This window comes from Ceratotherium simum, chromosome 27 (assembly GCF_057802395.1).
Source record: "Ceratotherium simum simum isolate JZ-2026a chromosome 27, ASM5780239v1, whole genome shotgun sequence".
Classification (NCBI taxonomy): domain Eukaryota; kingdom Metazoa; phylum Chordata; class Mammalia; order Perissodactyla; family Rhinocerotidae; genus Ceratotherium; species Ceratotherium simum.
Window position 1 is genome coordinate 34,015,314 of NC_141926.1, and position 16,303 is coordinate 34,031,616.

At 35.0% G+C, this 16,303-nt stretch overlaps 1 long non-coding RNA gene across 1 annotated transcript; it reads right to left on the reverse strand.

Annotated features, from left to right (window-relative positions):
- Positions 1–3,997: 3,997 nt before the first annotated feature.
- On the reverse strand, positions 3,998–14,846 carry LOC147913471 (uncharacterized). The gene is made up of 2 exons (XR_015548740.1): positions 14,547–14,846; positions 3,998–7,256 (listed from the first exon to the last, which is right to left on the reverse strand). It is a non-coding gene; the product is annotated as an uncharacterized LOC147913471 (long non-coding RNA).
- Between the last annotated feature and the right edge of the window lie 1,457 nt (positions 14,847–16,303).

The following is a 16,303-nucleotide window of genomic DNA, read 5'->3' on the forward strand; positions in this document are numbered from 1 at the left end:
ATATTTCTCATTCTCTCTAGACTTCATTGGTCATTTCCATTGGTAGCCTTCTTGAGAAACGAAGGAGAGCATAACAGCTGCCTTAACAACTCACTTGCACCCTTGTCCTTGTGAATATGCTTTGTGTGGCTTGTTTATTAATATTTTATTAAACAAATTGAGAGCAACTAAAACCACTCCTGAGCCTCCATTCCCCATTCTTAATCTGTCTCTGAAACTGGATCAGTTTTCATGGTGGTCTGCTCACAGGCTTTCAAACCTTACCCCAGCTTAACTTTCAGTGTTATCTCCGCTGTGCACTACCAGGTCCTATGTGAATTTCTCCACACTCTGGAGGCATCGTGGATGCTTTTTGTTGCTCCACCTGGCATAGTTAATTCTTCGACAAACTCTAGCTCATCCTGCAGAACCTACCAAAAATATTGTCTCCTGAACCAAGCCTGCTCTCCAGCTTTCCCAAGCACTCTGTTGCTCTCTACTCTACGTGTTGTTTCTTCGGGCTTCTCAGGCTTCATTGCGATTTGTTTGCCGCCTCCTCCTATTTCTTTTCTTGATAATTAGAACCTTAAGGGCAAGAATTTTTTTCATTGATGCACTCTCTATATCCTGCCCTCTTCTTCTGCTGCTGTCTTTATGTCATTCCATAACTGACATCACCTGGTCGGTGGAGACCTCCTGCTCTTTTCTCCTCTAGGTGCCTCTTATTTTATGACACTTATGATGGTAACTTTATTTTATAGTCATGTTTTTGTCTTATTTTCATCTCTTCACTACCTCCTGCCCTCATTATTAAACTACAAAGTGCTGTCAAGGTAAGGATTTTATCTCATTGACTTTCATTCCCTCTGAAACCCCTAGCACATTGTTAGGTATTTAATAGGCTCGGAATAATTGTCTCTAAAATCATGTTTCTAAAACCAGGCAAAAGCTGGCTTAATAGATTGTTGATGATCATTATGTTTTAGGCTCTTATCTTTATTCCAAACCATTCTATCACCAAAGAGAATTCTAATTATTTTCTCTGATGAATCCTGTATTTCGATCAAACTGCATTTATATAAACAATTTAATTTCTAATTAAACAAATACATATAAAACTGACCATCAGAATTTGTCATTAATAAAATAACCAGCATTACCGTATTGAACCCAAGCAATTCCTACTAAAAAAAAGAAAAGAATGAAGCATTTAGTTGGTTTATGTTACCTTTTTAAAGGTAAATACATAGTTTTCATTAAATACCATTTTTCTTTAAATAGCACCTCCCAATAACGTCCCAGATTCTAATGGTGCTGAGATTAGGACAAGGCACCATGGAATATGCTGGTCAATGGTCTTATTCAAAAATTTTAATATTTCCTCAGGAATAGTTACAGATTGTTACTGTTCTATTTCTACTCTCTCTTGATTCTTTAGGCTAAAATGTACGTAACCTTAGCCTAAATATGTGTGTGTGTTTGTTTACTACAAAAGATTTTGTGAGAACATTTAATACAAAAGAGACTATTCAAAACTTTTTATTTTTATGAAGATTGTGATTAACTAGGGAGGGATAGAAGGATGACCAAAAGGGGATGGAAAAATCCTAAACAGAAGTGCAAAGGCTGTGACTTAGGGTTACAGAAATGGAACACTGGGGGTCTGAAAACTAATACCGTGGTGCTGGTGTGACATTGAAAATCCCACTGTAATTTTTTAAAATAAAATACATATTCTAGAAAACTTTTTGATCTTTCAATTACTGAAAGAGGGATGTTGAAGTTTCCAACTATATTTGTGGATTTGCCTATTTTTTCCTCTCAGTTTTTGCCTCATGTGTTTTAATGCTCTATTATTAAGCACATACATGTTTAGAATTGCTACATATAAGGGGAGAATCGACACCTTAAGCATTATGTAATATTCCTCTTTAGCCCTGAATAATTTTTCTATCTGAAGAACTTTTTTAAAACATTTCTTTCAAGGCAGGACTGCTGGTGAGGAAGACCCTTAGTTTTTGTTTGTTTGACAAAAATCTTTACATTTCTTCCACTTTGAAGGTCAGTTCTTCTTATATAAATTTTAGGCTGGTGCTTCTCTTTAATATTTTGCATATTTTTTCCTACTCCCTTCTGTCTTACATAATTTCCACTGTAAATCTTCCTCTGTTGGTAAGTGTCCTCCCCCTTGCCCCTTTGGCCTTTCAAGATTTTTCTCTTTGTGTTTAGTTTATTTCAGATTTAATATGGTATGCCTTTGTGTTCATATTTTGTATTTATCCTGCTTGGTTTCCTCTGAGCGCCTTAGATCTCTGATATGGTGTCTTTCATTAATTTGGAAAATTATCAGCCTCAAATATTTCTTCTGCTTCATTCTCTTTCTTTTTCCTCTACTGTTCCAATTACATGTAAGTTATACCTTTGGAGGTTGTCGTCCCATAGTTCCTGGGTGTTCTGTGTTGATTTTTTCACTTTTTGCATTTCATTTTGGGAGAATACTATTGACCTATCTTCAAGCTTACTGACTCTTTCCCTGGTCATGTCCAGTCTAGCAATGCCTTCTAGAAATGAAGACATTCTTTATATCTGTTACTATGTTTTTGATTTCTAGCATTTTCTTTTGATCTTCTCTTAGTTTCAATTTCTCTACTTGTATTGCTATATTTTCTTGCATGTTTTCTGCTTTTCCATTAGAGTTCTTAGCATATTAATAATAATTATTTTAAATTCCTTGTCTGATTATTTCCATATATATGTCATCTCTGCGTTTGATTGTGATACTTGTTTTGTCTTTACAGACTGTTTTTTTCATGCCTTTGTATGCCTTGCATTTGTTTGTTGAAAGCTGGACATGATGTACAGGGCAATAAGAATTGAGGTTATTAGGTTTTTATTTGAGATTTTATGTTAATCTGTCTAGAAGAGGGGCTGTGATTGATTATTGCTGTAGCTGTAGATGCTGGAGACTTAGAATATCTCTAGTGTTCTTTTTTTGTCTATCCCATTTACTTTGGGCTTCCCCAAGCATTCCTTCTAAAGAGAGTACATGACAGGGAACACTTTTGGCTATAATCCACTGTTATTTTACATGAGTTTTGTTGGAATAGTGGTAAGATGTGGAGGAGGGGACATATCTATAATCTTATAATTAAATCTCAGTTTTTTTAGTGAGTCTGTGTGTTTGGGCTGCGATCTTCACAAGTGTTTCTTTTTCCCCCCTTCTTAGTTGAGAGAGGAAGGCTACAGGGGGCTGGAGTGGGAGAAATGCCCTTTCCCAGGTGGTATAAAGCTCTGATGTCTTTTCCCTCACAGAGTAGGTCTTTATTAACGAGAATACTGTGAGCGGATTTCACGATGGTTTTGAGGTGGTGGTTTGTCCTATAATCTCAATTCTTCAATGGTTCAAAAGTTATGTTGGTTTTTAGTTTGTTCACTTTTTCTTGTTGTAAGGATGGAGGTGATAACTATTGAGCTCTTTATATGTGGGAGCTGAAAGCCGAAGTCCTAAATTTTTTAGATAAGAAAAATATCTCAAAATGAAATCTGCTTCCTCAGCTTTTAATTTGTTTATTCGCTTTTGTCTTTCCTTTTAGTGATGTAATTATCAAGTGACAAATGGCTTCTAGGCATTTCTCCCATTCCTTTTGGAGCAGTCCCAGCTTAACATCACCCAAAATCATGAAAATTTGAAACTCTGCTAGTTTAGCTACTGGGTGGTTTGACAGATCAGATACTCTCTACAGAGAAGCGTTACTAAACAGTGTTAGAAGTTTTAGAGGAATACACCTCCTCTGAAAAAATAGTTTTGTTTCACTTTTCATTATTGATAATACATTTTGCTTCTCATAGAAGCCATTCATTAGAGCAGTCACTGGTAAGATTTATTTTTAAAATATGGAAATTCAGGATTTCACGTTTTATGTCTGATTTTGTGTAACCAATACACTATGCATACATATAAATAAAAGCGGAGTAATAGTTTCCAAGCAATGGTGCTGAGAGAACTATAAACATGACATCAACAATCACATTTGCTTTATTTAAAAATAAAATCTGCGTGTACATGATACTCAAAACTAACTAGGATTCATGTAGGATAATAAAAAGCTCATTAACCACTTGCATACATTTTTTAAAAAGTCTTACCAACAAAAAAATTCTCAAAGAATTACTGAAAGTTAAAGGTAAGCAATATTTTAAGAATATGGATAAAAGCCTATTTCCATTTTCAATAGTGTATTAGTTTTTCTGTTGCTATGTAATGAATTACCACAAACTTAGCAGCTTAAACTATGCACATTTATTATCTCACAGTGTCTGTGTATCAGAATTCTGAGCATGGGTTACCTGGTGTCTTACCAGGTCCCACAAGGCTGCAATCTAGATGTCAGTTGGCTGCATTCATTTCTGAAAACCAAGGTCCTCTTTAAAAATCAGATGGTTGTTATTTCTATTCCTTGTGAACTGAGGCCCCCATTCTCTTGCTCATTGGTACTCTCAGGTCCTGGAGGCCACCCACAGCTCCTTGCCACATGCCCTTCTGTAGGCTTTTTAACACTTTGAATCTCTTCTTTAGGAACAGTCCAGACTTTTTTAAGGACACACTTGATAAGGTCATTCCCGCCTAGGAAAATCCCTTTATATTTACTCAAAATCAACCCATTTGGGATCTTAACTAAATCTACAAAATCTCTTCTGCTGTATGATATAGCATTGTTATGGGATAGAGATCCAATCATAGTCACAAGTTCTGCCCTCAGTCATGGGAAGGGCTTATACAAGGTGTATATCCTAGGAGGCCAGAATCTTAGGGGTCATTTTAAAATTCTGTTTCCATAAATGGATTAGCATTATACTTTCTGTGTTGTTTTCTTTTAATTATTTTTCTCTATTTAGAGCAAACACACAATAATAAATACAGAATAGCTTCTTCTCATATTCTCATTTTCATTATGGTATGTGTTTTCTTAAACAAAGTTGGGGAGGAGTGTATGATATGTTGTTGATTTGTTGTTTTCAAGTTCAGAGTATAAGCAGCATCTTGCACTTAGACAAACAAGATACTATATATAAAACAATTAAACACTATCTGGCACAAAGAAATTACTCCTCTTTCTTCCACTGAAACTGCCCAATCTCCATCCCTATTGTCAACTGCAGTGAAGAGATTGGTGCTCGATAAATCTTGAATGAGAAAGAATCTACTCCTTATATTCATACTCTTTCAGGAATCTTCTAATGGGTTCATTTTCTAATAGGTACCTCTTCCTGATGTGGTTCTAGAAATCTCCTCAATCATTTAAATTTCTCTAACAATAAGAAATTTTACCACATGCATACATAAAGTCATTGATAAAGTGAGATGTAAACCAAAGTCACAGATTCTGAATTTGATATATAATAAAGAGCTAATCAAAAGGTTGCATCAAATTTGTCATCACTAATTTACTATGAATAAAATATCCATTTTCAATTCTCACAGAAGCCATATTGCTCTAGTTTAAGCTGCTTTGGCTGTTATTTACATACCGTTTAAGAATGAAATAAAAACTTTATTGTTTAGAGCAGGGATCAGCAAATTCTTTCTGTAAAAGATCAATATTAAATATTTTTAGCTTTGTGGCCACATGTGGTCTATTTTGAATAACCTTCTTTGTTTTTATTTTCTTATTTTAATGAATCTTGAAAGATGCAAAAAATCATTGTTAGCTCTCAGGCTGTACAAAAGCAGATTCCAGTCTGCATTTGAGTTCCTGGCAGTAGTTCCTGAACCCTGGTTTAGAGGAATAAGATTACAAAATAAACAATCTCCTTGCCACCACCCTCTGCCCCCTACAGTCTATGAGGACTTTGCGTATGGGGATTTTTATTGCTAAAAGGAAATACAACAGTGATTTCTAAACTTTTTTTTCCTTTCTTTAAAAATTAATTAATTATTTATTAATTTTTGTTTAGACTCTGATTCTGCATTGGAATTAGTATAACTTACTATACGGGACCTGAAACTCCGCTCCTCTCCCATTCAAAACAATACATCTGAAAGGCTTGCTTTGGGGGCTGGCCCCGTGGCTTAGCTGTTAAGTGCTCGTGCTCTGCTGCTGGCGGCCCGGGTTTGGATCCCGGGCATGCACCGAGGCACTGCGTGTCAGGCCATGCTGTGGCAGCATCCCATAAAAAGTGGAGGAAGATAGGCACAGATGTTAGCCCAGGGCCAGTCTTCCTCTGCAAAAAAAAAAAGAGAAGGATTGGCATGGATGTTAGCTCAGGGCTGATCTTCCTCTCACACACACACACACACACACACACAAAAATACATAAAAGGCTCGCTTTGGATCATGAATAAGGATAACATTACATTAAGGATAGTCTTGAAACTTATTTACTATATATGCATAATCTTATAGATTATTGTCATAGGCAGAATTTTAAGATGCCCTCATGACCTACACCCCTGACTAATATGTCTTGGACTGTGTTACATTAGAGGCACATGGAGATTATCCGGGTGGGCCTAGTCTAAGCATGAGCCCTTTACAGGCAGCAAGTTTTCTTTCTCTCGCGGCAGAGGAGAAATTTAGAGAGATTTGATGCAAGAGAGATACTCCGTTTCTGGATCTGAATATGAAAAGGATGTGAGGGCAGCCTGTAAGTGCTGAGAGTGACCCTTGCCTGGAAGGCAGCAACAAAATAGGGACTTCAGTCCTACACCTGCAAGGAACTGAATTCTCCCACAACTTGAATGATCTTGGAAGCCATTCTTCCTCAGAGCTTCCAAATAAATACCCACCCAGATAACAACACCTTGATTTCAGTCTTGTGAGAAGAACCCAGTCAAGCCCTCTCAGACGTCTGACTTACTAAACCGTGAGTTAATAACTGGGTGCTGTTTTTAGCCCCAAAGTTGTGGTAATTTGTTATGCAGCAATAGAAAACTGATATAGTTATTACCAACAAATTTTCTGCAATACACTCCAACTGTGCCATTACCCAGACCCAACAATCATCAACCCAAGGCCCCTTCTAATCCATCACACATTATTTTAAAGCAAATACCATGTAGTATATCACTTCATCCTTAAATATTTCAGCATTTCAGTCTGTGGTGGTTAATTTTATGTCTGGGTCATGAGGTACCCAGATATTTGGTTAAACTTTATTTCAGGGTGTATTTGTGAGTGTGTTTCTGGATGAGACTAGCATTTCAATTGGTAGACTGTGTAAAGCAGACTGCCCTCCTCAATGTACGTGGGCATCCTCCAACGCCTTGAGGGCTTGAACTGAAAAAAAGGCAGAATGTATTAGTTAGGGTTCTCCAGAGACAGAACCAATAAATTTCAGAAGTAGTAAAATTTTTTGAAGACCCCCTTGATCATCATTTACTAAAATGAAAGCAAAATTGATGACAAGCTTTTTTTTTGAAAATCGTTAATGGGTAATTCCAAGTCTCTCTTTCGACCCACATCATTTTTGGTTTATTGACATATCAGTTCCACAAAATGAAAGCATAGCTCCTAGTTGAATCCCTGTTTGTAGGTTTTCTTTTTAAAAATATTTCTCTGTTCTATTTGAGGGATGGCATTTTTTAATCCCCACTTCTACTATTTTAGTACTTTAAATTGATACAGTTCATGATATACTAAAATGTGGTAATCATTTTGCAATATATTCACATATAAAATCATTATGTTGTACACTTGAAATTTATACAATGTTACATGTCAATTATATCTCAATAAAACTGGGGAAGAAAGAAAATAAAAGAAAAGCATGTACTTTTACAGGATAAAATTTTGCTGGTCCAAACAATGTGTGTAATATTTTAGGAGTACCAAAAGCAATTCTTTACCTACCAACTCCCTGCTCATTTATCTCCTGAACTTTGCAGTCTCCATCTAGATGTAGAAGACAGAGATCCAGAACAGGGAAGTGAATGAGTGGACCTCTACCCTGCCCATCTCATTTTTTATTCATTAAGTGTATTGAGACTTTTTTTAAAGACTTGCAGACAGAGAACAAGACAAAAACCTTATTGCTCTTAAAGTAATATCCATGAGAGGATATTGTGTGAATGAGAGATTTATCAAACTAAACATATAAATCAACTCGTAAAAGTCCAGTTGTGATAGATGCTCTCAAGTAAAAGAAAAACAACCTAGTGAAGGGCCCAAGATAACTTCTCTGATGACGTAACTAATGAGGTATGACCTGCAATATTAGACAGATTAGAGTCAGTCATGAGGTTGCTATTCCAGGCACAGAGAATCACAAGTGAAAAATCCCTGAAGCAGGAATGAGCTTAAAATATCTGAAAAACAGAGAAGACTACATGTAGCTCAGACACAGTGAATGAGATGAGAGCTGCTATGAAGAAAATTCCAATAGTAATTTCACAGGAACAGATTAGATAGACCCCTGGGGTAGGATATAGTAGGACTGTGGACTTGATTCTCAGCCTCACAGATAGACACTAAAGGATGCTAGCAAGAGAAGGACATTGATGCAGTGGCTTTAAATATTTATACATTCTATAAACTACCACATTCTTACCTCTAGCCCATCTGCTTTCCTGAATTTTCATCAGAAGGAATTGCATACCTTTCCTTCCTCCGAGTGGCTTACCAGATTATTTTAATCTCATCCACCTACCCCCATAATCACTATTTTATTATTATTTTGTTAAATTAGATTGAATATAGCAGTTTGTCCTGAAAGAGGTCTGGCCATCTATGCTTAACCTGATTTTTATGAATGAAGAAACTGAGATTCAGAGAGAAGATACATAACTTACTCAAAGTTGACCATTCACACATTACTACTGGATTCGAAAACTTATTTTAGATCTACCACACATTGTGGTTCTTTATTTAATGTTTTCTTGACCGTTTTCCTGCTGATAAACTCATTTATCCATTGAAGTCAATATCAGCTGTAGATTAAGCCTTACTCCTGGTCTAAGCCATCAATTTGGATTTCTCTCACTGGGAGTAAAGCATCTGGAGCACTGTAATGTACTGAATCAACATTAAACTAGCTTTGGGGCAGGTTCTGTCCTGACCTTGGTAACCAAGTTCCAGTAACTGGAAAACCTGCACCAAATCCGTGGCTTCCTGTGCCATCCACTTTCAGAGACTGAGTCTCAAGCCTGTGTCCTGGGTTTCTTTAAAATGCCTGATTCCTGCTCCTGAACGCCAATCTTCAGTAAGTCCCTCTTCTCTTTCTCTACACTCCTTTCTCTGCTATGAGATACTGGAGATGCAAGACTGAAAAGGCACAGTTCCAGTCTCCGGCATGCACATCCCCTGTTAACGGTTATGGGGACACCCAAACTGTCTGTCTCCTTAACACTCACATATCCATCCCACATTTAATGAATTTATAAGTCTTCTATTAATTGCCATCAGAAATAAAGGCACATTCTGGTATGAACTATTCTAAGATGTATCAATTCTCTGGCTCTCCTCAACTTCAGATTAGGGAATATTAACTTCCCTAAATTCTGTATGCTGGTCTTGCCTTATTTGTCTAGTTTTTGCTAACTGAGTACCACTTATTATTTAATATTCTTTATAACAATGCTCTTACTATGCAGTATAATGATGTACTACTGTAATATAAAATTGAATATTGAATTGAATATGTAATATAAACTCACTGCATTGCCCCAGCCTCAAGCTATCTCTAGCTATTAGCATTCACTCCATCATATATTTAACTATAATAATAATGAGCATATTTAAATGTGAAAAGATATAAAAATATTGATATTCTTTAAAAATGAATGTATGTATTTCTAAAATGCATTTATGTGATACTTAATAAGTTAATTAAAGAAAAATAAGATTTTTCTACTTTATCATTACTATTCTCCATAGGAAAACTCAAGCATTATTATGCTAATTGAAATTAATGACCAATAATTCCTTTACTCTTAAGGAAACTTCTTAGCATATTTTTAATTTTCCCTGGTATTTTAGCGATTATCAGCTGTATCAGTGGGGTTCCAGCATAGGTATATAAATCCATTTTTCAACTCCAGATGTTAAAAAAAGAGTAATAAAAGCTGTCAGGTATCATGTAGAAAGCAATTTTTGAGAAAGTCAAATTTTATTTGCTGTTCCATCTGCTGAGATGGTTGTCTTCATTACTCAAGAAGTAAGTTCCATAAATTTTTAATGGAACAATTTCTCAAACTTGGTATAACATCTGGGAAGAAATTATTCAAATAATGCTTTCAAGTATGTGAATTTATCACTGTGAGCTAAAGTTTAATCATGGATTTCTGTTTGTTGAAGAAAAAAGAATATGACACTTTACATTGGTACATTTTAGATTACGTGATCAAGGCATTTAAAACTAAACCATGTGTTCAAATGTTTAAGAAAATACTACTCCAGACAATACATCTACACATATTATGACGGCAGATTGACTGACAAAAGGCATTAGATAGAAATACATTTTTATTTGATTATTTCTTAACTTTTTTCTAACTTGTCTATTTGATTTTTTGCATTTTTTATTTTCATGGAATATAGAAAAAACAGTCCTGGGGCTTATAAACCTATCTGGGATGAAAATATTCTAAGATATTTTTTCAAATTTAAGATAATATACTTTCTGTTCACTCAAAGATATATAGTTAGTAGAAGATTCTGATTTAAAAAGTGATAAAAGTCTGTCACCTGATCTTGGCAAAAATAGAAGCCAATAATATTGATTTTGAAAAATGAATTTAAAAGAAAGTGAATCTTTTTTTTTAAATATGAAACTGGAACTATGCTTTAAGTTTAATTCACTTTTATTTCTTTCCACAGGTGTAACCACAGACATAAAAGTGAAAAACAGATTCATGTTATTGAAGTAAAAAGCATGAACTTATAGCTATATTGAAGATATATGAAAGGTGTAGTCATTTTGAACATTATATTAAATTATTTTCAAACAACACATCTACCACCAACATGAAGAAGTCTAGAAAATGACACAGATGAATAAGCTACATAATATTTATATAAGCCTGTATGCTTAATATATCCTTTCTGTGAAACCAAAAAAAATAGTTAAAATGATGAAAGGTATAATAAACTAAGTATTTTTTTTCTCGCACTTTATTATATAGAAACAGGAGGATACTTGATAAAGTTGAAATCCAATTTTCTTGGGAAAAAGAAAACACATAGATTCTCCTTAAACTGTTTGCTTTTTTTTGGCAGAGGAATAAAACAAATCAATTTGAAGCAACAAACACACACTATAATAGCCAGAATTTTTCTTATATAGAGCTGATGTCTTACAGGAAGAAAAAGACAAGGAAGAAACAATGGAGAGGGAAGAAAGAAAGAGAGAAACAGAGACAGAAAGAGACAGAGAGATGGAAAGAAGACTCTAGGTGAGGTTAGCCCTGGCATGCAAACAAATTTATTAAAAAAAAAAAATGATTCAATCCAGCAGTTTGGAGCCTGGGAAAATTCCCAGACCTAGATGAAGACTGACTTTGTTAATGATTCACATGTTTGGTGATCACAGATTGTTAATCCATTATCTGATTAAAAATAGTAGTAAAGTAGAAGCCATAATCTTGATTCTTAAGAGGCTTACAGCCTGGTTGCTGAGGAAAAAAAATGATTAAAACATATGTAACACCTAGATCATAAATGATCAAAGTATATAATCACATGCAATTTTCTGAGGTTTAGACCAGAATGCTTAAGGAACTTAGATACGAGCAGGACCACCATAGTTTGGCATGTGTGATAGGCTCAATAATGGTCCCCAAAGGTACCCAGGTCCTACTCCTTGGAACCTGTGAATGTTACCTTATATGACAAAAGGGACTTTGCAGATGTGATTAAATTAAGGATGTTGGAGTGGATAGATTATTCTGGATTATCTGGATTAGCTCTAAATGCACAAGTATATCGTAAGTATATTTTTAAGAGGGAGGTGGAAGGAGATTTGACTGTGGAAGACAAGAGCAGGAGGGAAAAAGACAGTGTGTTGAGGTACCATAACCAAGGCATGAGAACAGCCTCTAGAAACTTGATGAAGCAAGGAAACTGATTCTTCCTGAGAGCCTCGGGAGAGAGTGTGGTCTTGCTATCAGCTGGATTTTGACCCAGTGAAACTGATTTTGGACTTACGACCTCAAGAACCCTAAGAGAATATGTGCTGTTTTAAGCTACCAAGTCTGTGGTAATTTGTCACAGCAGTCACGTGAAATTAACACGATGCATTCCTGAATTCATTTTTCATGTGTTTGTTAACTACTGTATTGCTAATAATTCTAGCACTGTTCCATCACTGTAGAGATAAGCAAGGTATCTGCAAGCATGAAGCTTAAATGTTTTGTGGAGTATAGACTGTAAATAAGTAACTCCATAAATAAATAAGACAACTTCAGAAAGTAAGTATTATGCAAAAAAAGGGTAGAATAATATAAGAAAGAATAACTTTTAAGGCTACATACTGGAAGAAAATACGTTCAAATCACATATTCAACAAAGGACTTATTTAGAATATATAAGAACTTATCTCAGAACATAAGAAAACAAGCAGCCCAATTTAAAAAATGTACGAAACACACTAACAGACTCCTTACCAAAGAAGATGTCGTATGGCAAATGATCACATGGAAGATGTTCAACATTATCAGCATTTAAGGAAATGCAAGTTATAACCACAATGAGATACCACTAGACACATATCAGAGTAGCTACAATAAAAACAAACTGACAATATCAAATACTGGTAAGAATGTGAAACAACTTGAGCTCTCATACCTTATTGGTGGGAATGCAAAATGATACAGTTACTCTGAAAAAAATGGCAGTTTATTATAAATTTAAACATAAGGTTAATATATGATCCAACTACTCCACATTTGGATATTTATGCTAGAAAAATGAAAACTTTTGTGTACACAAAAACATGTACACAAATGTTTATAGTGGTTCTATTCAAATTTACCAAAAATTGGAAATAAATCAAATGTCTTTGAAAAGATAAATAATATCCAAACAGTGGTACATCCATGCAATACTACTCATGAATAAAAAATGAGTGTGTTGATACAAATAAGAACTTGAATGCAGAGGCATTATGCTGAGCAAAAGAAACTAGTCTCAAAGTGTTACACACTATTTGATTCCATTTATATTAATTCTTATGGATATCGAACTATAGTGATGGAGAACAGATCGGTGAATGCTGGTGGTTTGGAGTGGGTGGAGAGTGTGACTATAAATGGATAGCATGAGGGAGTATTTTTGGGATTTTGGAACAATTTAGTATCTTGATTATAGCTGTGGATACACAAATCTAAACATGTAATAAAATCCATAGAATGCACATTAAAAGAAAAAAGTCCATTTTACTATAAGTCAATTTTAATTTATTTAAAAAATAAAATGAAAAAATACTACTGTGGCTTTTCTTTTGTTCATTCGAAAAATAATAAAATAATAATGGTGGTAGAAATAAGGCAGAAAAAATTAGAGTGGTCAGGGAAAGGATTCTGAGATGAAATCTGAGCAGAAATTTGGATGACAAGCCAGATCAACTATATGAGGATCTAGAACAGATGGATTCTAGACCTGGGTGAGGCCATATGCAGAGTTAAGGCAGGGAGTAATTTTGTGTGTCTAAATGAGAGAAAAGGCTAATGTGAGTGGCACACAGTGGGGATAGGCAGGAAGGTGGCACTAGAATGAGGTCAGAGAGAGATTAGTTGAGAGAAGCTCCACAGAACAGATGGATCTTGAGTAATCAGGACAACACAGTAGTTGAATAAAAAATCTTAAAAAAAAAAAGGGGGGGGGACCAAAGACCAATCTGAAAAGGTTACATGCAGTATGATTCCATCTCTATGACATCTGGAAACAGCAAAACAATGAGACGGTAAAAAGATGAGTGGTTGCCGGGGATTGAGGTGCAGAGGAGGATTGAATAGGTAGAGTAAAGGGGACTTTTTAGGGCAGTGCAAACCCTCTGTATGATACCATAATGATGGATGCATGTCATTACGTGTGTCCAAACTCAAAGAACGTGCACCAAAAGTGAACTCTATTATAAACTCTGGACTTTGAATGATTATGATGTGTCAATGTAGGTTCATCAATTGTAACAAGTGTACCACTGGGCTGGGCGATGTTGACCATGGGAGAGGCTATGCATGTTGGGGCAGGAAGCATATGGGAAATCTCTGTACTTCGTCCTCAATTTTCCTGTGAACTTAAAACTGCCTCCCCCAAAATAAAGTCTTAAAAATAAGCAAATAAATCTAAAACAAGACCAATCAACAAAAAAACCTTTTAATACTCTTACTATATGAAAATTCTTTACTCTGCACTATTTTAACTCCTGTGCCAAGGTCACTGATTTGGCAATAAATCTACACTGCCATGATAGCTTCTTTTCACCCCTCTCTCCTTCCCTCCCTCTCTCTTTCCTTTCAATTCTTTCTATCTTTGAATGCTATTTTTATATTTTTAATTATCTTTTTATTTCCATGTCATCATAATCAAAATACAAATACTTCGAAAGCCAGACGGCATCTAAAACTTACTTACAGTCTCATGACGCAGGATAGTGGCTTCAGCATAGTAGATATTGGTCCGATTTTTCTTTGCTTCTAAAAATTTTCTTAAAATGTATATATAATAGGGGCTGGTCCAGTGGGGCAGCAGTTAAGTGCGCAAGCTCCGCTGTGGCGGCCCAGGATTCGCAGGTTTGGATCCCAGGTGCGCACCACCGCACCACTTGTCAAGCCATGCTGTGGCAGCATCCCATATAAAGTAGATGAAGATGGGCAAGGATGTTAGCCCAAGGCCAATCTTCTTCAGCAAAAAAAAAAAAAAAAAAAAGAGGAGGATTGGCATCGAATGTTAGCTCAGGGCTGATCTTCCTCACCAAAAAAAAAAAAAAAAGTATATATTATAGAAACAAATGTAACATAAAGTTTCCTTTAAATAAGTTTTATAATGTTAGAAAAAACAACTTTCTAATATATTCTGTATTTATCTCAATAATGCTTTCTCCACTTCAACATGAGTAAGAAAGTTATTAAGATATTTAAAAGAAAAAAAAAGGTCCTATGGAAAAATGTAGAACAGTCGTAAATATATATTTAGATTAGGAAATAGAAGGTTAAGGGGATAACTGACACCTGTTTTCAAGTGTACTAAGCTTGATTATAAGAATCATATTGACCATATTTTTCTAAATTTATAAAGGTCACGACAAAGATAAAATCATAAGTTGCTGCAATACTGCTAATTAGACATAAGGAAGAAAAAAAGTGTTTAACCATGATGGTAATTAATTCCTCAAGCAAGTTATCATGGGGATTGTAGAATTCTAATCCTGGAAAATAAAAAAAACAATGTATATTTCTAGATTATTTCTATCTTAAAACAAAAGTCTAGTACAAATTAACTCACCAGGATTATAGTTCCTCTATCAGAGAAAAATAAAACTCTCTTTAAATTAGAAATCCTTTGTGAAATTAATAAGGTTACTTAATTTAAAAAACTCTGTCTTAATTTGTAAAATTAAATACAAATGATTTTTATTAGGGTAGTTTTTTTAGTTAAATGCAATAACATTTCTGAGAGTGTTTTCTAAGTAAATTGAAAGTACTAAAAAATAAAATGACTTTATGTTAGTCTCCATTTATTTCTCTTCTATATTTTTCACCTTTCCAATGAAACGTATTTTCTATAAGCAAAGGGAGCATATTTTACGTGTCTTGACTTGTCTCAGGGTTTAGCACCTACAAATAAAGAGAGGATCATTGCATTAGAGAGGATCATTGGATTGGATTGCATGTCTGAAAGCCATATCCATATTCTAAACGTTGATCAATAGTAATTTATCAAAAACATTCAATCATTGTGGTAGGTGACAAAGGGTATACAAAAGAAGTATAAAACAATGTCCTCTACCAAAATAGAAAGACAAAAGTTACAGGATATGATTACCGACATGAAAGACTCATTTTGTAAGAATTTATGTCATTAGATGTAAAATTATATTTTAGTTCTTTAAGGATAGGAAAGTCCACAGCTAGTGAGCAGCTGTGGAAGCCTTCATTTACTTATTTATCAAGTATCACTCAGGTTTTAACTGTTTCGGTTTTTTCCTGGGTTGAAGAGTTAACAACATAGAACCCCAACCTCTGTAAAGAAGGTAAAACAGAGCAGTGATGAACACTGCAGAGTGAAAAAACAAGAAGGCATAGAGTGGACATGAACATGGTGTGATTTCAGGATGCTCTGGTAAGTGCTGGAGGTCACAAGGAAATACAAGTGGCTGGGCATAATGATGC